This window comes from Rhinopithecus roxellana, chromosome 14, assembly GCF_007565055.1.
Source record: "Rhinopithecus roxellana isolate Shanxi Qingling chromosome 14, ASM756505v1, whole genome shotgun sequence".
Classification (NCBI taxonomy): Eukaryota; Metazoa; Chordata; class Mammalia; order Primates; family Cercopithecidae; genus Rhinopithecus; species Rhinopithecus roxellana.
In genome coordinates, this window is record NC_044562.1 from 20,326,472 (window position 1) to 20,349,274 (window position 22,803).

Consider the following 22,803-nt stretch of genomic DNA (forward strand, 5'->3'; position numbering starts at 1 on the left):
CTGCTGCTGTCTGCCCTTCCTTTTGACTTCTACCCCACCAGAGCTGCAGCCAAATGGGGCTGATGGAATTGCCCCTGAGTGGAGTTTTAAGAACCAAATTTTGGGCTGCTCCTTCGCTCTAGCCAGCCCCTTCCACTTGCACATTTTGCTTTTTCTCTTTCTTCTACCAAGGAGAGGGATTTGTGAGAGCAAAAAGAAATGCCAGCCCAGGAGGGAATTCACCTCCCCTTTGCAATAGAGAGATCCTACAGAGGGTTCCTGCCTCCTGGGCCAAGTGCAACCTTTTGTTAATGTTTTTAGGGAGTGAGAGCTGCAGGGCAGTTTGGCACCACAAGGTCGATGGGAACAATGGGATGATCAAGCTTGGTAGGTAACAAAAAAGGCTGAGACAGTGCTGCTTTCAAGGGGGTTCCTGAGTTAGGAGAATATCTATGACTTAAGCCAATTCAGAGGGTTTTTAGAATGAGGGGAAAATCACTAGATCCTATGCTATGCTGTTGAACTTATTTATTCACACCCACGAAACTGTCTCAGAGTTAGAAAATAGCTCTCGGTATAATGAGTAGAATGTATCAAGAAGTCATCTGCCACTCTAAGGCTCACCCTGAAAAGCAAAATCTGTGGAAGTGACAGTATATTGTCATAAAGGGACTTCTTGGTTTCTTCATGTCAGCAGTCTTACTATGCAGACTCTCCTGCTTTTCTTCTTTTGTGATTGCACCGTCTCTGGCTGAGATCTTTTTTTTTTTTTTTTTTTTTTTTTTATTATACTTTAAGTTCTAGGGTACATGTGCATAACGTGCAGGTTTGTTACATATGTATATTTGTGCCATGTTGGTGTGCTGCACCCATCAACTCGTCAGCACCCATCAATTCATCATTTATATCATGTATAACTCCCCAGTGCAATCCCTCCCCCCTCCCCCCTCCCCATGATAGGCCCTGGTGTGTGATGTTCCCCTTCCCGAGTCCAAGTGATCTCATTGTTCAGTTCCCACCTATGAGTGAGAACATGCGGTGTTTGGTTTTCTCTTCTTGTGATAGTTTGCTAAGAATGATGGTTTCCAGCTGCATCCATGTCCCTACAAAGGACGCAAACTCATCCTTTTTTATGGCTCCATAGTATTCCATGGTGTATATGTGCCACATTTTCTTAATCCAGTCTGTCACAGATGGACATTTGGGTTGATTCCAAGTCTTTGCTATTGTGAATAGTGCCGCAATAAACATACATGTGCATGTGTCTTTGTAGTAGAATAATTTATAATCCTTTGGGTTACTCCTTATACGAAGATTAATTCAAGATGGATTAGAGACTTAAATGTTAGACCTAATACCAGTAAAAACCCTAGAAGAAAATCTAGGTAGTACCATTCAGGACATAGGCATGGGCAAGGACTTCATGTCTAAAACACCAAAAGCAACGGCAGCAAAAGCCAAAATTGACAAATGGGATCTAATTCAACTAAAGAGCTTCTGCACAGCAAAAGAAACTACCATCAGAGTGAACAGGCAACCTACAGAATGGGAGAAAATTTTTGCAACCTATTCATCTGACAAAGGGCTAATATCCAGAATCTACAAAGAACTCAAACAAATATACAAGAAAAAAACAAACAACCCCATCAAAAAGTGGGCAAAGGATATGAACAGACATTTCTCAAAAGAAGACATTTATGCAGCCAACAGACACATGAAAAAATGCTCATCATCACTCGCCATCAGAGAAATGCAAATCAAAACCACAATGAGATACCATCTCACACCAGCTAGAATGGCAATCATTAAAAAATCAGGAAACAACAGTTGTTGGAGAGGATGTGGAGAAATCTGGCTGAGATCTTACACCAAGATGTAGAGCAGCATCTTAAAGCCAAGCCATTCAAAAACCTTTGTTCAGGCTCTTGGGCTCAGAGGGAGAGTGTCTGAATTCAGATCCCATTTTGTTTCTAAGAGGTGTTGTGAGAGTTGTTTAAGAGCTTTGATTCCAAACTGCCTGTGTATCATTGGACAAATGACTTAACCTCTCTGTTCCTCATTTCCTAAACTGATGTATAATTGGATATAACAGTCCTTATTTTCCAAGGCTACTCTGAGAATTTAATGACTTCATACATTAGGCACATAAAACTGTGCCTAATAGCACTCAATAAATTCTAAATGTTATTATTATCTTTATATTTTGGATGAGATCCGTAAAATAAATAGAAGTCCTATAAATCATTATAATATGATTACCTGGTGACATAAAACTTTCTTTAACTTTTATTTTGTTTTTATTCCTTTGTTTTCTAATTAGATCATTACTTAGTTTGATATTGGCTTCCAGTGGATTATGTTCTTGTTTTGTTTTGATCTTACTGTGGGACCAATAGACCATCTATACCTGACTGAACTAGGCTTTCTGTCCAGAGTTTTCACCTGGGTGTAAATTCCTTTTGCTAGCAGAGTGAGGGCCAGATGGAAGGATCATCTCAAGGGAACCTGGGCAGAAGCCCTTTCCAAGGTTGATTCTAGCTCTACACGGTTCTGGAAGGTCAGCAGTTGACAGCGGGGTTCTGTATCCTTGGCATGAACATTGGTATCACCCTCATGAATGTGACGCTGCTCTAAATGCATGAGCAGTGGCAGACAGGACTGGGGAAGAAGAACATGGTGGTGTCAAATGGTGACTACGCACTTTGTGGGGCCATAAAGGACATTTCCTTGGAGACACCCTAAATTAACTAGCTCTTCTTTTATTGGGAGCTATTTTGCAGCTATCAAGATGGTAGGCGATCTTGCCACATTATTTGGGTGTATATAAACTGAGAGTGATTCCATTTCTGTAAGCACAGGCAGGGAGTTTGGGGAGATTTAAGTTTCATGTGCAGTCAAGAGTGAGTAGACCGTTGGACTGTAGAACAGAGAGTTTAAATTGGTGGGATTTTCTATGCTTTCAAAGCAAGATGGTATCATCAGATTGTAATTTTTGTCTAAACCAAAATCTAACAGCAAGATCAAATGTTTTTTGGAGTGACTGTTTGGGTTCTTCTTTGAATCTAGGGTTCTAGTCTGAAGAATAAAAACCTCATCTATCTGCTTTTGGAAGCTGATTGTGGGCAGGGGTGAATTTAATTCATTTAGGGATAGCTTTTCATTATCTAGGGCTTAAATTACATATATATATATATTTACATTTTCTGAAAGAAATTAAGGTAAATTAAAAAAGAACTTAAGATTTTTCATCATAAAATCTAGCCAAGTTTATTAATTTTTCCTCTATATACCTCTACAAAAAGAAAAGCTGTTTGAAGCATGTTTTACATTTTTTTTACCACAAAGTGCATTTTTTAGTCCCCCCCCCCCCCCCCCCCACACACACATATACACACACATTCCTAATTTAGGGATACTAAAGTTTCAGCATTTACCAAAATAACAACAACAAAACCTTGGAGGAAAAGATGTTTAGGAAGTTAGTTATGTGTGTATGTCTGGGTATTATCTATAGGACTAAGCTTTGCTGAGAAAATGTAACATTCTTTCATCTTGTTTATTTTTTTAATACAATCTACTAGTTAAAGATGAGGAAATATTGCCTTATGCAGCATGGTTCCCAGCAGAGTCCGTGGGTTCGCTGATGGAATATGTGAGACGCTGCAAAAGCTATTTTTTCCTTTAGGCCCTGATTGAATTGCTACCAGCCAGGGGTAGAATGATGGTGGTCAGAGATGGGCTATGTCAAGTTTGATTTGGGCTGTGGCACTTGAGGCAGGCAGTGGAGGCCTTCCTGTCACAGAATGAGCCTCAGCAATTGCAGCCTATTCTGTGACTGCCAAATCGAAGCATGTTAAGTGACCAGGCAAGGGCTCTCTGCTCTTGACAAAACACAGCGACAGTGACTGACAGAGAATGCTACGGGAGTCGCCCAGAAGGGCACACTGCATGACAGTGTGCTGGGCAGGCAATGCAGTGTGTTGACTGAAGTCTCTTGAAATTCATCAGTGTGTTCACAAAAGGAAGGTTTCCTCATCAACTCACTCCCACCCCAAACTCTGTTTTGTTGTATAGCCCATGCAAGGCACTGCTCACTGTTACTTTCTAAGAATGTTCACAAGTTTTGTGCAAAGCCCTTCCCAAATGAAATAAGACATCACTGCCACCTGTGATAGTAGAGACCTGACAGCCCAGAAATCTTGAACAAAGGAACAGAACCATGGACACAAGTCAAGCCACCAGCAGCTCCTGTTTGTTTGAACCAATAACAAGGAAAATTAACTTAGGAAAGAGCATAAGTATCGGGTTGGCCACATTTTAGGTTACATGGACATCTTTATTATGTTTATCAGGATATCAGTCATTCACTTTATTAATTGAAATTATTAATCAACTATTATCATTTATTCACCATTACAAATAGACCAACATCCAAAAGAAAAATAAACTCTCCACATAAAACTAGCCTGAATCACTGGACGTGGTGGCTTATGCCCTGTAATCCCAATAGTTTGGGAGGCCGAGGCGGGTGGATCACCTGAAGTCAGGAGTCGGACACTAGCCTGGCCAACATGGCAAAACCCCATCTCTACTAAAAATACAAAAATTAGCTGGGCATGGTGGTGAGCACCTGTAATCCCAGCTACTTGGGAGGCTGAGGCAGGAGAATTGCTTGAACCTGGGAGGTAAAGGTTACAGTGAGTGGAAAAGGTACCACTACACTCCAGCCTAGGCAGTAAAGTGAGACTCCATCTGAAAAAAAAACTAGCCTGAATTTTAAGAGATTTAAAAATTGTAATACCTAATATGTGTTTATTCCATTAAAATGTTAGACATTATGGAGAATTAATTTATGTTTTATTCCGTTAGTCTTTATTGGACTCAAGCAGTGTGTGGTATGCTGTCACAATGACTCACATCTCTACATTCTAGGAATTTACACTTTAGCATGGGCCGTTACTGTCAATTCCTAGACAGTTGTACACAAGGCAGAATGGAGGGGCCTGGCAAGAAGCACAAAGGAGTCCTGAGTCTAAGGGGCAGAGCGAGGCTGTGTTGGCCATTTCCTCAGGAAATGATGAGCACAAAGACTTATCTTCATTATTGTCTCTGATAGAACTTGGTGTTAAAGGGAAATCAAGCTTGACTTTCCAACTTAGATTCAGTATCAAATCACTAGTGTAGAGTTTCAGAGCTGGCAATAATGGAGGGACATTTGGAACTATCTCTAAGGAAGGAGAGGGACATTCAGGGCTATCTCTCAACTGGGAGAATGAGGGAGAGCATGTGTGGGGGAAGTAGGGGAGAGGGCCCAGGTGGTGGTGGAGTGCAGGTCCCTACCTTCTTCTTGGTGGGGTGGGCAGAGAGGAGCTAACCCAGCACCAGCTCTGTCAGTGATCCTCCTCTGTATTCCTGCAGGATATAGATTGCCCTTTGAGTCCTGGTAGATCTTCTCACACAAGCATCTCAGCATCCTCATGACTCAGGTGATGGGGGAAAACAGGAACACCCAGGTACACTCCAGCCCAACCGAAGGGTTTTGGGAAAAGCACAGTCGAAAAAGTCAACATGCAAACAGCCACGTGGAAAATCCACTGAGTTTACAAGGGCTTTCATCATAAAGAGACTTTCCTAAAACAATAAAAATAAAGTTCTTTTTAAAAAGAGATCTGCTTTTCTGGTTTAAATCTGTGAGTCATGGTTTCTGTATCTTTGCTTTACACATACGAGGTCCTGAAATATGGAAGGGGCCCAGAGAGTCAGATAATCATCTTTTAAAGGACTTCAAAGGATATGAGCTGGATGTAGTCCTTGCTCTTCCTTGGCTGGCCACAGAGCCGTTCCTTCTAATGTGGTTCACAGGTCTGTCCCAGGCATTGCCAGGCTGCATTTTCTGCTCACCTAAGCCGATGACTTCCATGGCTGGCCAGGCATGGCTCTTTCCTTCTGAACGAATCAGAAGGAAGCAATTCTGAATCTGTCTACTAGACAGTGATTGCCTGCTTTGCCCCGCTAGTAATGTGCTACTGTGTCCTAAAATAAGAAAATAAGACTGCTCTCTGGACCGCTGAGCAGGTGCTTCTTGAAAAATAATGAAAGAACTTCTTGCTTTTCCTTAATCCATCATGATTTGAAACCTTTGCACCAGTGCAAGTGCACTCTCACTAAAAATAAATGTGCTTGCTGAAGTAGTCGTTCATCTCAAAATATCCTGAGTCTGCTTTGTTCTTTATTCTTGTTTTCCAAATATTAAAGAAGAGAAAAGCTTCTTTTTTTCTTCCCTTAAGAATACATTTCTTGGCAATGACTTTAGACAGCCTTCAAAATTGCAATCCATAAGCCTCTATATTATCAGTACTTTCTTCTGTTTTTCTAAATACTTGATATCATTCTCCTTTCTTAAAAAGAAATTTCTCAGCTGGGCACAATGGCTCACACTTGTAATCCCAGCACTTTGGGAGGCCTAGGTGGGTGGATCACCTGAGGTCAGGAATTTGAGATCAGACTGGCCAACATGGTGAAACTTCGTCCCTATTAAAAATACAAAAATTAGCCAAGCGCAGTGGCGAGCACCTGTAATCACAGCTACTCTGGAGGCTGAGGCAGGAGAATCACTTGAACCCAGGAATCAGAGGTTGCAGTGAGCCAAGATCATTCCACTGCACTCCAGCCTGGGTGACAGAACAAGATTCCATCTCAAAAAAAAAAAAAAAAAAAAAACTCCCTCTCTCCTCTGTCTGTCTCTTCTCTCTCTCTCTCTCTCTCTCTCTCTCTCTCTCTCTCTCTCTCTCTGTCTCTCTCCCATCTCTCTTCTTTCTCTCTCTTTGTCTCTTCTCTCTCCCTCTCTCAAAAAAAAAAAAAAAAGAAAGAAAAAGAAGTCTAGTGGGAAACTCCTGTAGAATATTTTTTTAATGTAATAACTCTAATGTGGAGATGAATAGTAACAATATTATCAAATTGTCACAATATTTCCTTGGATCAGCTCATTAGGTAATAGCAGAAAATCTGTGGTTCCACGATTATGTTAAGAATATGAAAATGTAACAGGACTAGTCATTAAAAATTACTTTCACATCATGCATTGGGTTCTATTTTGTAAAGAGAAGGTAGAATATGACATTGAAAACTTTTAAGTGGTCACAGATTTTATTGCCAAAGGTGTTATTTTTAACCTGATGTATTTCCAATGAAATTCCTGGATCCACTCTCCTCCCCCCTCGCCCCTCCCCCCACCACACACACATGTGCTCCAGGACAGTTAAATAGAATTTGTCACATATCACTAAAATAGATTGATCCAGCCAGCATGAGAGGGTGGATTTTGATCACAAACAGGTCTTTTGTTGAATATATCTTAAATTTAGTCTTCAGGATATGAACATTGCTTAGTCAACTGTATATGTTCATGAAAATCTTCATCTTTTTCACTTAAACTAGGATTGAGCCGAGGACATGTCTTCATTGATCTTCTTTTTAGCTTTTTATTATGAAGTAATTTTAACACAAAAATGTCGAAAAGTTATTATAAAATATTTCAATATACATAGGTTTCTTTTTCCCGTATTTCCCCATCATTTATTTACTTTATCATTTATATTCTATATGTATGTGTATATTTCTACCTTTTTCTCCTACAGACACATAATTATTGTCTTTTGAACTGTTTGATAGCATATTGTAGACATGATATCTCCATACTTCACAGGGTGGTTCCTAGAAAGTAAGAGGTTCTCTTATCCACAGGACAGTTATCAAAATCAGAACATTGACATTTATACAATACTATTATGTAATCTAGAGACCTTATTCATATTTTGACAATTGTAAACTATTGTACTTTATATCAAAAGAAAAGTAAATGAGTGCCTGGGAACTGATCCAGGATAATGAGATGGGTCTCATTAATGTCCTTTAATCTGGAGCAGATCTTTATTCTTTCTCAGTCTTTCTGAACTTTATACTTTTGAAGTTTAAGCAGTGCCCTTCCATTTGGATTTGTTCAACATTTCCATAAGATTGGGTTCAAGGGGTTGGCAAGAGGGTAGTGGAAGTAATGGTGCATTCTTCACAGTGTATATGACTTTATCACTTAGTTGGGATGGGATGTGTTAGTTTCTCCACAGAAAATTTGTTACTCTCCATTTGTAAATAATAGGTGTCTTGTGGAGGTATTTTGTTTCTGTGTAAATAACCGATTTCTCATCAGATGTTTTGTCTCAAATTTTAGCATCCACTGATCCTTCTTGCCTGAAACATGTATTACTTCGTTGGGAGTCAAGTGGTGATTTTCTAATCTCATCGCCTCTTCTACCTTTATTAGTTTGTGTTCTAGTATAAGAGCTTTTATTTTTCTTCCTACAATTTATTCATTTATCTATTTATATCAATATTGATTCATGGATTCCTACCCATTCTGTGGGTTGTAATCATTACTATAATAATTCACTTTCATGGTCTAATTGTCCCCAGTTTGGCCAGCAGGAGCCCCTTCAAGTGTCTCTGTCCTTTGAACATGTTTATATCATTCTTTGAGCACTTTCCTCCTTTCTGGTACAGCATGATGTTCCAGGACCATGTCACTGTTTTGTGTAACAGCCCTGAAAGCAGCTCTTTCTGAGTAGGGCTGGCTTCTTTTAATGGAGAATGATATTTAGAAACCAAGATCTGGGCTTTAGTTATGCTCACAGTGTCGGGCACATTACTGCTCGCAGGGTGCTGGGCACAGCTAAGAAGTATATGTATATACGCATGTACACAGAAACTCACCTGTATATTGATATCAGTGTCTACATGTCTATATATATTGATAGCCATGGATTTGGAATTACTCCAATTCCACTCTAATGTACCAGGGTTCTATGTAGCCCCCTGACTTTCCATATGTATAACTCTCTTTAACAATGAGAAACGTGGTTCTCAGCATTTACTGTATAACTACTTTTTAACTTATTTCTTTAATACGCATGAAGTAAATTCAGCATTGTAAGTCTAGGGCACTTTGAAAAATAAACCTACTAACTAAAGTACAATAATGGTTTATAGTTTTTCTGTCTTTATCCAGAGGGAATATTGTCCAAATACTGTGTTAAAATGTTATTTGAGCTTGTTTTTTCCTCTCTTCACTGCAGTTATGTTTTTCATTTGCAATCCAGTCAGGTTTACTCATTTTTATTTTGGTTATATGTTGAATATTTTCACCCGGTTTCTCTTGATTGTATTAATTTTTGTATCCATGATTCTGAAAGTCACAACTATACAAAAAGGTATACTTAAAGAAGTATCACTTCTTCATGCCTTCTACCCATTCCCACATACCCATTATTTTAACCCCGTTCCCAAGCAACCACTGCATGTTGGTAATCAGTATTTTTCTTCTGGTTTCTTTGTTCACAAACAAATATGTAAAAATATATGCTTTCACTTCCCCTACTTGCTTACACAAAACCCCCCTTTTTTTAAAACTTTTTTTCTTTTTCTTTTTTTTTGACAGTGTCTTGCTTTGTTGCCCAGGCTGGGGTGCAGTGCCGTGATTTTTTTTGTATTTTTAGTAGAGATGGGGTTTCACCATGTTGGCCAGGCTGGTCTCAAACTCCTGACCTCAGGTGATCCACCCTTCTCAGCTTCCCAAAATGCTGGAATTACTGGTCTGAGCCACTGTGCCCAGCCTTTTTTTTTTTTTTTTTCTTTCTCACTCATTTTCAAATACACATGTTGAATAGTAGATTAGATGGATTTACTGTAATGTATTCAACTGCTTTATTTGGTATGAGCATTTAGATTGTTTTGTGTATCTTATGATTACAAATAATGCAACATTGGATAAACTGTGATTGTGTGTTTTCGTATTGAAGAGTATCTTCAGTGTAAATTCCTAGGTATGATATTGATGATTCAAAAGACATACAGAATTTTGTTATAGAATGACAGTTCCCTTCCAAAAAGGTTATACTAAGTTGCATTCCAACCATCAGTTTATGTGTGTCTGTTTCTCTGCAGCCTTGCTAACAGAATATGGGCCATACATTTTACTTTTCATTAGTATGTCTGGTGAGAGAGGTATCTCAGTGTTGTTTTAATTTGCATTTCTCTAATTATGTAATACTATGAGTAGATATTTTAAATAAGACTCTGTCAGGTAAGAGATAATCTAAGGATTTCATTCAGTTTTCTACCAAATATTTTAATATTCTAGTTAACCACACAGTTTTAAGTACATATCAAATATTTTTGTTCTAAGTTTAAATAGTTGCAAGGGATATAATTTCTGGCATATGTTAAAGACTGTCATTTTAAATAATTTTCTACATGACTCTTTTAAATGTAGCTAATATAATCTAAACACCAAGCTGGCCTGTCTTTAAAAATATCACGAACAAGCTCTTCTTTAATCATCATAAATTTTTCGTTTGTTTTTCCTTGAACTTTAATAGCCCTTCTATTTTCCACATAGAATTTCAACTTAATATAAGTTTATGGTTCAGTCTTTTATTTATTACTCTGTGAGATTACACAAAGAATTGGATAGTCAAATAAAAAAGCTTACCTAGTGCCAAACTTTACTAATAATTACAAAGAATCAAATAATTAGAAAGCACAAGCAAAACAGAATGAATGTGAGCTGGGACTGTCAGTACAGCACCCTCAATCCTTTCTCGCTGCATTATGTATGATCTGGCTCAAATTGGCACAGAAAATACCTAGTACTGTATACAGTGACATTACTTAAGTAGAGGGCACCCTTTTAATCTTGAAACATCTCCATTTTATACTTAGTTACACTGTGAGATTCTTTCTTGGAAGCTATATGCCGTAAATTCACAGATTTCAGGTTTGTTTACTGATTCTAGGCAAGCAGGTATATCCTACAACAAGAATTCCACAGACAAGGATGTGCTTACTTGCAAACAGCAGAAGGTGTGGTAATTAACAAGTTGACAATAAGATTAGACTAGGTTCTTTCTTTCTCTAAGGTTACCTCCTTTTCTCCCTCATAAAGGGAGAGAGTGGATTTCATAACTGTTGCTTAATCATTTATTGTCTACCCTGTCATATTTTCTCTGCAAGAAAAATGTATAAACAATTGAAATTTTCAAAAATTATTTTCTGTAAAAATACATCTTTAATTTTAAATATTTCTTTGGTTTGAATTATCCTTACAATTAGTATTAATATCCATTGATCAGAACAACAAATATATGATACATTTTGATAATTATAAATAAAATGTAGTCCCCGTCCCTAATCCCTGACAACCAGTAGTCTGTTCTCCAGTTCTAAAGTTTTGTTATATCAAAATTTATATACAAATGGAATCATATAGTATGTAACCTTTAGAGGCTGACTTTCACTCAGTATAATTCCCTAGAGATTCATCCAAATTGTTCCACATATCAAAGTTTATTCCTTCTTATTGCTGAGTAGTATCCCATGATATGGATGTACCACAGTTTACTTAACCATTTATCTGATGAAAGACATCTGGACTGCTAGTTTTTGGCTATTGCAAATAAAGTTATGAACATTCATATAAAGTTTGTATTTACACATGTCTTCATTTCTCTAGAATATATGGCAGTTCCATGTCTAATTAGCTTCAGTGTACCTCTCCTTCTTGTATTCCAAATCTCCACTGGTTGCTTACTAGGATCTCTGGACTTGTAGCCAGTAGATTTGTGTGTTTATGACCTCTAACCACACGCTGTCTCAACGTTACTCTTTCTAAATGTTTAGTGCCTTCTGTGATCCATTCCTAATGAGTTGTGCACAAAGGCATATGAATTGCTAAAGTGCTCCAAGGACTAAAATTGGTGACACTTTTCCCCTGCCGCACTGTTTGTCCCTTGAATCCATTTGTCAGGATGACTCTCAAGCAGTGTGCTTGATATTGATTTATCATTTTGGGAATTATCTCATTGTGAGCATGTTAGGGCCTAGAGAGCTCTGCTGAATTTCTGTGGCTTTTCAGTATACTCTTCTGACTAGAAAGCAGAGGGAGAGGTATCAGACCTGTCAGGAAATAAACTGTCCTTGGCCGCTGGGTGGAACAGCTCCAGGCTTCATCATCCTAAGGCCAGCTCACCAGAAGGGGCCACATGAGGGGATGTGTATTTCAATGTGATGTCGTTTTTATTAAGTGACTTTGTCTTCAGGGGCACACTTCAGTACCTTCAAGATAAATCGCTTCTGTCTTTGACAGTGACAATGACAGTATTTCCAAGCTTCACACATCCAAGAGCCAATTGACAGGACAAATTGCACATGGGAACTGCTTGATAAGTGCAAAATGGGGCACAAAATCTCAAGTCACTCTGCATCATTGGAACTAAGTTATAATACAAGTAGCAGAAATAAATCTATCATTTTGCTCCCTAATTGCGGAGCACATGCTGTATTTAACAGCTGAAGGAATGTTCACCTCTTTGCTAGAGTTCAAAAATAGTACTTAGTTATTACTTGATATTGGGTCTTGATAAATTTTCCTCCGTGGTATATATTTCTATAATAAAACATACATTTCCTAATAAAATGTCTATTAGTATTTTTATAGATTATATCAACATAACCTATGCAAATACTTGGGGAAAAGTGTGAAACATTTTTTAAATTTTCTCAATATTTTTAGCCTTAGGAAAGTTACTGAAATAAATATCTCCCAACCAAGGCATGTGCATAAATGTGCCCTAGAGATTGTGTACTTTATGAAATTGGCATGTTTGATTCCATTAAAAAAATTAAGAGTAAATCTGTATGCCTTTCTGGGTCATAATCATTCCATTTAGAAAAACAAACAAAAGCATACTGATAAAGTTAGAGGAAGGCCTTGTTTAGGCAGCTAAGCTTACCCTCTACTTCCTGGTCAGGCAACTAAACCTGGCTAAGCAGACATTAGGCAGAAGACTGGAGGGGTAGCTTCATGGAGAATGACAATTAGTCAGCTTCATCCCAGTCTAGCCATAGGACAGCTAGATCCATTTTCGTTGTTTTTTTGTTTGTTTTGTTTTTGAGTTGGAGTCTAGCTCTGTTGCCCAGATTGAAGTGTTACAGGTGCCTGCTACCACGCCCAGCTAATTTTTGTGTTTTTAGTAGAGGCGGGGTTTCACTGTGTTGGCCAGGCTGGTCTCGACCTCCTGACCTCATGATCTGCCTGCCTCATTCTCCCAAAGTGCTAGGATTACAAGCATGAGCTACCACACCTGGCCTAGATCCACCTTTATCCTGATGAAGTGAAGTAGATCTGCCAAAAGACAGACCCCAAAATGGTATCAAAGACTCACTCTGACAACAAATCAAACAAAAGAAAATACCCTAGCTTTGATTCAGAGTGATTTGAGCTTCCTGAGGATGACACACAGAAGCCTGTAGGGCTGAGGGGGAGGACTCTGGAGCGATTGCAACCAAAAAGGATGCCCAGGCCTGTTCTGAGCTGAGACCAAGCCTCTCGGGTTGGCCTTCTGAGGGTTTCAACTGCCTTCATTGAGGGATGTGTAAAGTCCTACCCACCATAGTGTTGGGCTCCAAGAGCAATTTTTTAACATATGTTGTCTAGTATGTTGATACACAATGCACGAAAGGTAGGGTAAGAACCAACACGGCACAGATTTAACATTTGCTTTTTGGAATTATTCTTTGAAGTGGGAATGGTTTGCTTTGTTAAACACCATGTCAGAGTTCTTTAGGAATATGATGTCTGAATATTAACTATGCTACACTGTTGTTTTCTTTCAATGATTGATGCATTCTAATTTAAAATCCCTGGACTATGCAAACACATCTCTAGTTTAGGACAGTTTAACTGCCTTTGACTCCAACCACCTTGCAGGATGTTTAAAAAGCCTTGGTAGGGTGTCTATTACATTTTGCTGTCCCTGACTAGGCCTTGGTCTCAGTATGGACTCTTGAAGAAATGGCCAGAGAAAAGGTAAATGATGTAAGAATTGAAACTAAGGTGTCTGAATCCTCTTCAAGTGAAGAAATTAAAGTAGTGGAAAGAGCTTTTGTTTTGTGGTGGAAGACTTGGGTTCTACATCTCACTTTTCTGAGACCAGCTGTGGGATTTGGGGCAAGTGTTCTCAGATCTTTGGGTATCAGAATCATTACATTTGTAACAAATGAGTGGTGTTAGGTTGGTACACACACACATATATAAATGATTGACCCCATTTATATATGTGTGTGTGTGTGTGTGTGTGTGTGTGTGTGTGTGTGTGTGTTTGTGAGTGGGGGAGGGAGGGAGGGCGAGAGCAAGAGATCGAGAGAGAGAGAGATAGAGAGAGAGAGAGACAGAGACATATCTTTAAAATAATTGACTCACATGATTGTAGGGTCTGGCAAGTTCTAACATTTTAAGGGAAGGTGGGCAGACAGGAGACCCAGGGAAGAGGTGTTGCAGTCTTGAGTCAGAAATCAGTCCAGAGGCAGAGTTTCTTCCCTCTTGGGGATCTGTTCTCTCTACTAAGGTCTTAACCTTATTGGATGAGACCTACCTACATTATGAAGTATAATCTGCTTTATTCATAGTCTACTGAATTAAATGTTAATCACATCTAAAAAAGAATATCTTCACAGCAACATTTAGGCTGGTGTTTGACCTAAGAGTGGGCACCATGCCCTACCCAAATCCATACATAAAATCAGCCATCACCGTATCTAATGATATGCCTTATTATAGAAGTTAGCTTAAGGAGTCACATGCTGAGACGGAAGGAACATTTTTCTTAGAGTTGGGAGACATGGGCCCAAGAACTGATTGTCTCACTGATGGGCTCTGGGACTGCCACTGACTCCTCAGTGGAAAGTGAGTGGTCCAGTTTTGATCATCGAGTTCCAGTGTGATCATTGACAGGTACATATTTTCCATCATAGGCTCCATGTTTAGAGCAATTTTTTTTTGCCCAATAAATCACATTATGTAAATGTGAATTCATTTTTTACTAATATATATATATTTATATATATACACACATATATGTACACACAATATATTATATATAAACACATATATTATATACACACACACACACACACAATAAAAGAGACACTGTCAGAAAACAGCTTTTCTCTGCCCTTTTGAAGTATTGAAAATAGTTCCCAGATTACCACTCCCCTTTGCTATTTTTATGGGTTTCTCCAGGGTCCAGGAAGACTGGTGGATGACCCTGCAACTCCTTGATGGCTGATGCTGAAACTGGGCAGGGAGCTCCAGGAGGAGCCAGAGAGGATCTTGTTGGCAGGCTCACCACAAGTCTAAAGGGACCAGCCTTGGGAAGGGCAGTTGGGATATGGCAAATGTGAGCCAGATTTCTGGGTCCCACTGTCCAGGTTCAAGTTCTGCCACTCTGTGACCTTGGGCAAGTTACTTCAGCCTCTTACAAGTTCCCTAATCTATAGAAAGAGCTATTACATACCTTATGGAATTATTATGAGGATTAATGATCCATATAAAGCATTTAGCCAAGTACCTGGCATAGAGTAAGTCCTGGATAAATGTTAGCCACTGGTCCTGTTCCTGTTAGTGATGCCCAGGAACCAGGAATTGGTTCTAGTAGCCCCCTTTGTGTCTTCCCTCTGCATTCTTCTAGACCTCCAAAATGTATTATCGTGCTAACAATAATTTCATAGATTTCACTATGAACAGCATCTATCTTTTAATACCTTCTTCATGGCTTAAAGCTTGTAATACAGGTTCGTGGTCATAATTATCGAATCAGTGTTTGTGATTTAGATTGTTGAGAAATTGGCACGCAGATCCATCTCCACTCTTCAAAGTGCCCAGTGAATTCCTCGCCTCTGTGGCCAGCAAGAAAGCAGTGGATTCAAGCGAGGTCATAAATCTCTGTGTTGCACCCTTAGCCTTTTCTCTGGAATGTGCAGGTGGGAATTCATGGGATAGCAGAAGAGCTTGACTCTGGTATTTTGTCCAGTGTTAAGAGCGGCTTTTCTTTTTCTCATCTTCTGCCTTGGAACCCAAAGGCTATTAGGATTCCCAGCAAAGTTTCCTCCATTCTCCTTTCCTATCATGCTATTTTATGTCAGCTGGGTACATATTTTATGTCCTACAGACAAAGGAAAAACAGCAAATTTTATTTTTATTTTTTGTTATACTTTAAGTTCTGGGATGCATGTGCAGAACGTGCAGGTTTATTACATAGGCATACACGTGCCATGGTGGTTTGCTGCACCCATCAACCCGTCATCTACATTAGTTATTTCTCCTAATGCTCTCCCTCCCCTAGGCCCCCAGCCCCCAACAGGCCCCATTGTGTGATGTTCCCCTCCCTGTGTCCATGTGTTCTCATTGTTCAGCTCCCACTTATGAATGAGAGCATGCAGTGTTTGGTTTTCTGTTCTTGTGTTAGTTATAGCAGTCTTTTATATCTCAAGAGAGGCCTCCAGAAAGTCTTTATTCTTGGCTTGTCATTCTTGAGAAGCCCAGCAGTAAATGGAACCCAAGCTAAGCTTGTGAAGCTGGGCTCATCCAGCTTGGAAAGTCGAAGAACTCCAGGAAACCAGGTGCTTGGGTTCTTGCACAATCATCCATCCCATCTTCCATCTTTGTTTGGGAACCCTTGACATGACCCTTTTCATCCCACTCTCCAGTCTAGCGTGAGGTGAGTCAGGTTCAAAACAGCAGCTTCTCAGGCCAGAATGAGGTATGGACCGGCCACCAAGGGAAACAAATGGTACTGCTCAGCCAGAAGTATAACTTTCAGGCAACCAAGTTTGTTTTGACACACATGAGCAGGGAATGGTGATTCATGAATGAAGAGCTGGCTGGGGTGTTGGAAAACTCATGAGTTGGAAGGAGAGATTCTGAGGACACTGCTGTCTCCTGATCCAATGCTGTTAACACTGCAGACACTCTGGCGGGTCCCTTGGCTTCACAGCCTCTCTATATTTTCACAGGCTGTGACTATTCTCAAATAACTTCTTCAGTTGGGGTTGGGCAAGTCGATTTACACACATTGCAAGTGTCTGTGTTTGGGACATCAGTTTATGCCATGGAATGACACATGGGGAAAATGTTCATTTTATTTCTCTCAGAATGATTCATTTGTAATAAGTTTCATGCCCAGTGCCTGTTTCTGCCACCATAGAAAAGAAGCTGGTATTTACTGCCATTTCCAGCTAGTTGTTACTCTTCCTGAAGACTCCTCTTGTCACCTTCCAAGTCCCTTTGTTCCAGCACCCTGGGTGGTGAAGGCTTAAAGAAAAATCTATGTATCATTTTGGACACATTTTGTGACCAATTTTATAAGATGATGTTTTCTGTCTACTTTGTGGCTCTGGAGGATGGCGACTTATAAAGACAGGGCCTATGATTCATCTAGAAAGTATTCACCTCTTTCATAGACAGGATAACAGGATTCTCCTTAAGCAAGCCTGACATTGGTGCACAGCTATGTTGGTTGTGGAACCCCCAGAAGCAGCCTTGCACATGAGTTCTGTGTTCTTACTCATAAGGAGGATGTGCCCACAGAAGAACATTAAAGGGAATTTTCCCACATGAGAGAAACCATGGCAGGAGGAGACCTCTCTATTTATATTTAGAGTAAGTCCCTGTAACAGTGTTGATGTAGAAATATACAGGTATAATGGCCCATATTATAAGGTTTCTGTTTATCGAGATATGGGAACTCCATGGCCCAAATACACAGGGGACATGGTTGCATGCAGAGCATAACTGAATCATTGGTATTTTGAGACAATTAATTTTTTAAAACAGTTTTTACTCAATTTCCCTTGAAAATCAGAGCTATAAGATGCATTTCTATTAAAATATATATATAAAAAAGAGAGAAGTTCACTTTTTGAAAAAAGGTCTGAATAGTGTTTTTCAGTGACTTACAGTCAACATTATGGGTTAATGCCAAACTCTGGAGAATTTAATGGGATAATTAAGAAGTGTGTGGACAGGCAATAAATAATTGACTTCCTAGAGCAAAGTGCACAGGCATAGGTCAGGATTCCGGAACTTGGGCCATTATGGATAACAGCAGGGCTGATTTAAGAGTTTCTGAGGGGAGATGGTCTTGCTACATCATTTTATCCCTTTGCATTCTATTTTTAGGGACACGCTTTTTAAAGAATTATTTCCATTCCACTTCTAGGAAGCCCCGTTCAGATAATTGTTTTCCTATGTTTCTCTTTTCTTTTCTTTCTTTTTTGAGACAAGGTCACACTCTGTTGCCCAGGCTAGAATGCAGTGGTATAGCCCGCTGCAACCTCCGCCTCCTGCAGGTTCAATCAATTCTCCTGCTCAGCCTCCTGAGTAGCTGAGACTACAGGCATGCACCACCATACCCAGCTAATTTTTGTATTTTTAGTTGAGATGGGTTTCACCATGTTGACCAAGCTGGTCTTGAACTCCTGACCTCAAGTGATCACCCACTTTGGCCTCCCAAAGTGCTGGGATTACAGGCCTGAGCCACCACACCTAGCCCCTGTATTTCTTTAAGAAGTGCCAACTTGTTAACAATATTTATTTATTTATTTATTTATTTATTTATTTATTTATTTATTTATTTTGAGACAGAGTCTTGTTCTATCACCCAGGCTGGAGTGCAGTAGCATGATCTCAACTCACTGCAACCTCTGCATCGCAGGTTCAAGCAATTCTTCTGCCTCAGCCTCCCCAGTACCTGGGACTACAGGTGTCTGCCACCACACCCGGCTAATTTTTGTATTTTTAGTAGAGATGGGGTTTCACCATATTGGCCAGGCTTGTCTCAAACTCCTGACCTCATGATCTGCCCGCCTCGGCCTCCTGAAGTGCTGGGATTCTAGGCGTGAGCCACTGCACCCGGCCGTTAACAATATTTCTTTGAATTTATATAATCTTATACAGATAATATATTTCAAATTTATATAATCTCATTTAAACTACTTATCTGTGCTCCACTCGTCTCTCCAGTACACCTCCAAAATACAACTTTATTTCTTTAAAAATCTTTATTTTATAAGTAATACATATTTATAAAGAGGAAGATATTTTCTCTTAGTTATCAAAATTTTACTACTATGAAATTGGTTTTCATTGTAGTGAATCATCTACAGTTTGCAATAAAGAATTTTAGAAGTATTTTAAAATTATGTCATGATATGTATTTCTCTATGCAATTTTTTAGAAAAATATCAGAGAGAGAGAGAGAGAGAGAGAGAACCTTTAGAGGAAATCAGGATTTTTTTCTACCAAACATAAAAATAGTTATTTCTAGTTTTGGTGAATAGTAAAAATAAATATACCTCATTTCAGGTACTAAAGTTAATTTCCTCCATATGCTTTTTCCCCTAATTTATTTTTATTTTGGTAAAATACATACAACATAAAACTTACCATCTTAACCATTTTTAAGTGCACAGTTCAGTGGTATTAAATACATTCATAATGAACACAACTATCACCAGCAACCATCTCCAGAACTCTCTTCATCTTGCAAAGCTGAAACTCTGCATCCATTAAACGGTAACTCCTCATTCATCCCTCCCCGAATCCCTTGACAACCACAATTCTAATTGGTCTGTTTCTTTGATGTTAACTACTCTAAATACCTCATACAAATAGAATCATACAGTACTTGTCTTTTTGTGGCTGGTGTATTTTACTTAGGATAATGTCATCAAAATTCATCCATGTTGTAGTATCTGTCAGAATTTCCTTCCTTTTTAGGGCTGAATAATATTCCATTATACATATATACTATGTTTGGTTTATTCATTCATCTGTCAGTGGACACTTGGATTGCTTCTACTTTTTAGCTATTGCAAATAGTATTGCTATAAACGTGTACAATATCTCTTTGATATACATATTTCAATTCTTTGGGGTATATACCCAGAAGTGGAACTATAAGTCATATAGTAATTCTACTTGTAATTAATTTATTATTATTATTATTTTTTGAGACAGAGTGTCACTCTGTCACCCAGGCTGGAGTGCAGTGATGTGATCTCAGCTCACTGCAACCTCTGACTCCCGGTTTCGAGCGATTCTCCTGCCTCAGCCTTCTGAGTAGGTGGGATTACAGGTGCACACCATCACGCCTGGCTAATTTTTGTATTTTTAGCAGCCATCCTAACAGGTGTGAAGTGGTATTTAGTTGTAGTTTTGGTTTGCATTTTTCTAAGGATGGTAGCATCTTTTCACGTTTTTTTTTTTTTTTTTTTTTTTTTTGGCTTCAAAAAATATCTATTAATTCCCATTGCCCATTTTTTTCCTCAGGGATTGCCATACAGAAAGTTTATTTTTTAAAGCCTTTTTTCAACTTTTAGGTCCAGGAGTACAAGTGCAGGTTTGTTACATGGGTAAGTTGTGTGTTGCCGAGGTTTGGTGTGTTAATGATCCCGTTACCCAGGCAGTGAGCATGATGCCTGGTAGGTAGTTTTCAACTCTTACCCCCACAACCCTCCCCCTCCTAGTGGTCCTTAGTGTCTGTTGTTCCCATCTTTATGTCCATGTGCACTCAATGTTTACTCCTACTTATAAGTGAGTGAACAAGTGGTAGGAGTAGTCAGAGGGGTTCTTGTGTTGTGATAAGTATATATAAATTGAGTAAGCTGCTTATTAGGAGAACTGATAATAGCTGCTTGTAAGTTGAACTGATCATAGCCGCTTATTGGTAGAACTATTGTGATAAATATATATAAATTGAGTGAGCCACTTATGAGTAGAACTGATAATAGCTGCTTATGAGTAGAACTGATAATAGGATAATAGCATGATGGCTAGGGTAACTTCGTATTAAATTGTTTGGGTGACAGCTCATAATGTGCTGATTAGTGCAGAGTTTGCATTGGATGCTGAGAACATGTGGTATTTGGTTTTTTGTTCCTGCATTCACTTCAGACAGTGGCCTCCAGCTATGTCCATGTTGTCGCAAAGGACATGATTTTGTTCTTTTCATGGCTGAGTAGTATTTATACATGGTGTGTATGTACCACATTTTCTTTATTCGGTCCACTGTGGATACCTTTGCCCATTTTTAAGTTGGGTTTTTTTACTTTTTGTTGTTGACTTTTAGGTGTTCTGTATGTATTCCAGATATTAATTACTTATTACATATATGATTTGCAAATATTTTCTCCCATTGGGTGGGCTGCCTTTTTAAATGTGTTGACATTTTCTGTTTATGCACAATTTATTTGGTGCATAAACACCACAATTTATTTAGTGTCAAATGTTCACAGATTGTCCACGAGTGGCTAAGATAGTGATACCTTTGCTTTCTGATGGCTCAATTTCATGAACTTTGATGCATAAAATGATTTAAAATATTGGGTAAAACTAATGGCTATGTATGAATCATAATCATAAATAAATTTCATGTTCAGACTTAGGTTATCTCCCCAAGATATCTCATTATGTATATGCAAGTATTTCAACATCTGAAAATAGCTGAAATTTGAAATACTTCTGGTCCCAAGCATTTTATCTAAGGGGTACTCACCCTGTATTGTTAGTTTTCGTCCTGCAATATTATTCCCTCTGCCTCCTCCTATCCTTTCCCACTGCCTCTGTTCCTAATCCAGGCCACCCTTATCCCCTGGCTGTGTTTCTGCTATCAGTCAGGCCTCCCCATCCACCTTTCTTCCTGGCATCAGGAAAGTCTGAGTTCACAGCCTGTATCACATCCAGGCACTCCTTGGACCTTAGCCCTTCAGTGGCATTCCAGCAGGAGCAACGACACCCCAATTCCTCAGACCGCATGTGGGGCAATCCCACAAAGGTCAGCCTATTTTTTATCCAGAGGTCGTGGACCTCTTACATGGCCTCTGCTCCAGGGCTGTCTTAGGCTACGGGTTTATGTGTGCTCAGGTTAGCACAGCCTCTTTGTCCAAGCTGGTTGAGACTTTCTCTACTGCAGCCTTGCCTTTACTGTTCCCTCCTCCTCTTGAGCCATCTTGACTTGCTGGGCTCCTATGTAGTTTGAGGCCGATGCTTTGAAATCCAATGCCTCTTCCTGAGGTCTTCTGTCATCAGTATGCCACTGCCTCCTCCACTGAACACTCATGGTACTTTGCTGTTCCCCTTCTTGCCCTTTCCATGGCCTGCCTTACATCATAGTCATAGCTGTGCATGTGTCAAGGGTGAGAGTTTTGTCCTGGTGAACTGTGGAGCTAGGATTTAAACCTCAACTTCACCTGCCTCAAAGACTGTCCTCTGAATGAATATTCAATTATTTCTTTCCTGTGGATATTCGGCCCTCCCCAGTTTCATAGCAACCCCCATGCCTAGGTGTTAGATTGCCATTGTGTATAATAGGGTCCCAATAACTACTTCTGTAATGTACCACCCTTACACATCTTTATTAAAAAGTTACCTTCTTAAAGGGACTACTCTTGTCACAAAAATACAATAGTACTTAACTTCTGTGTTTTAATTTTTTATATGTGGCCTGTATTGTCCCAGTAAACAGAAACATTGTTTGGCATCATTGTGACCAAATGTCCCTTCTCAGTTCTCACTGTTTCCACGGACCTTCTTCTGGTCTTTCTCTCCTTGAATTCATAGTATTTCTATTTGTGTCACTAATTTTAAATGTAAGTATATACTATTTCATGTTATTTCTTAGATGATCTCTTAAGTCTTATGTCTTTCCATAGTGCCTATGCTCCAATAATAGTAATTCTCTGTATTTTGTGGGATGAATAAAACAATGAAAGAATGAAAATCCCTTCTTGGCATATTATAAACAAGTTTTTAAAAAGACAGTATTTGAATCTTTTGGAATTATTCTTCTTAGTTTTCACACTGCCATCTAGCTAAGTGATAAGCCAGCATTCTACTCTTAATTCATCTGTACATCTTTCGTTTATTATCAGATCAGA

At 39.1% G+C, this 22,803-nt stretch overlaps 1 protein-coding gene across 1 annotated transcript in view; it reads left to right on the forward strand.

Annotated features, from left to right (window-relative positions):
- The window catches only part of PID1 (phosphotyrosine interaction domain containing 1), a 263,447-nt gene that overhangs the window by 237,921 nt on the left and 2,723 nt on the right, over positions 1-22,803 (forward strand). The window lies entirely within an intron of this gene.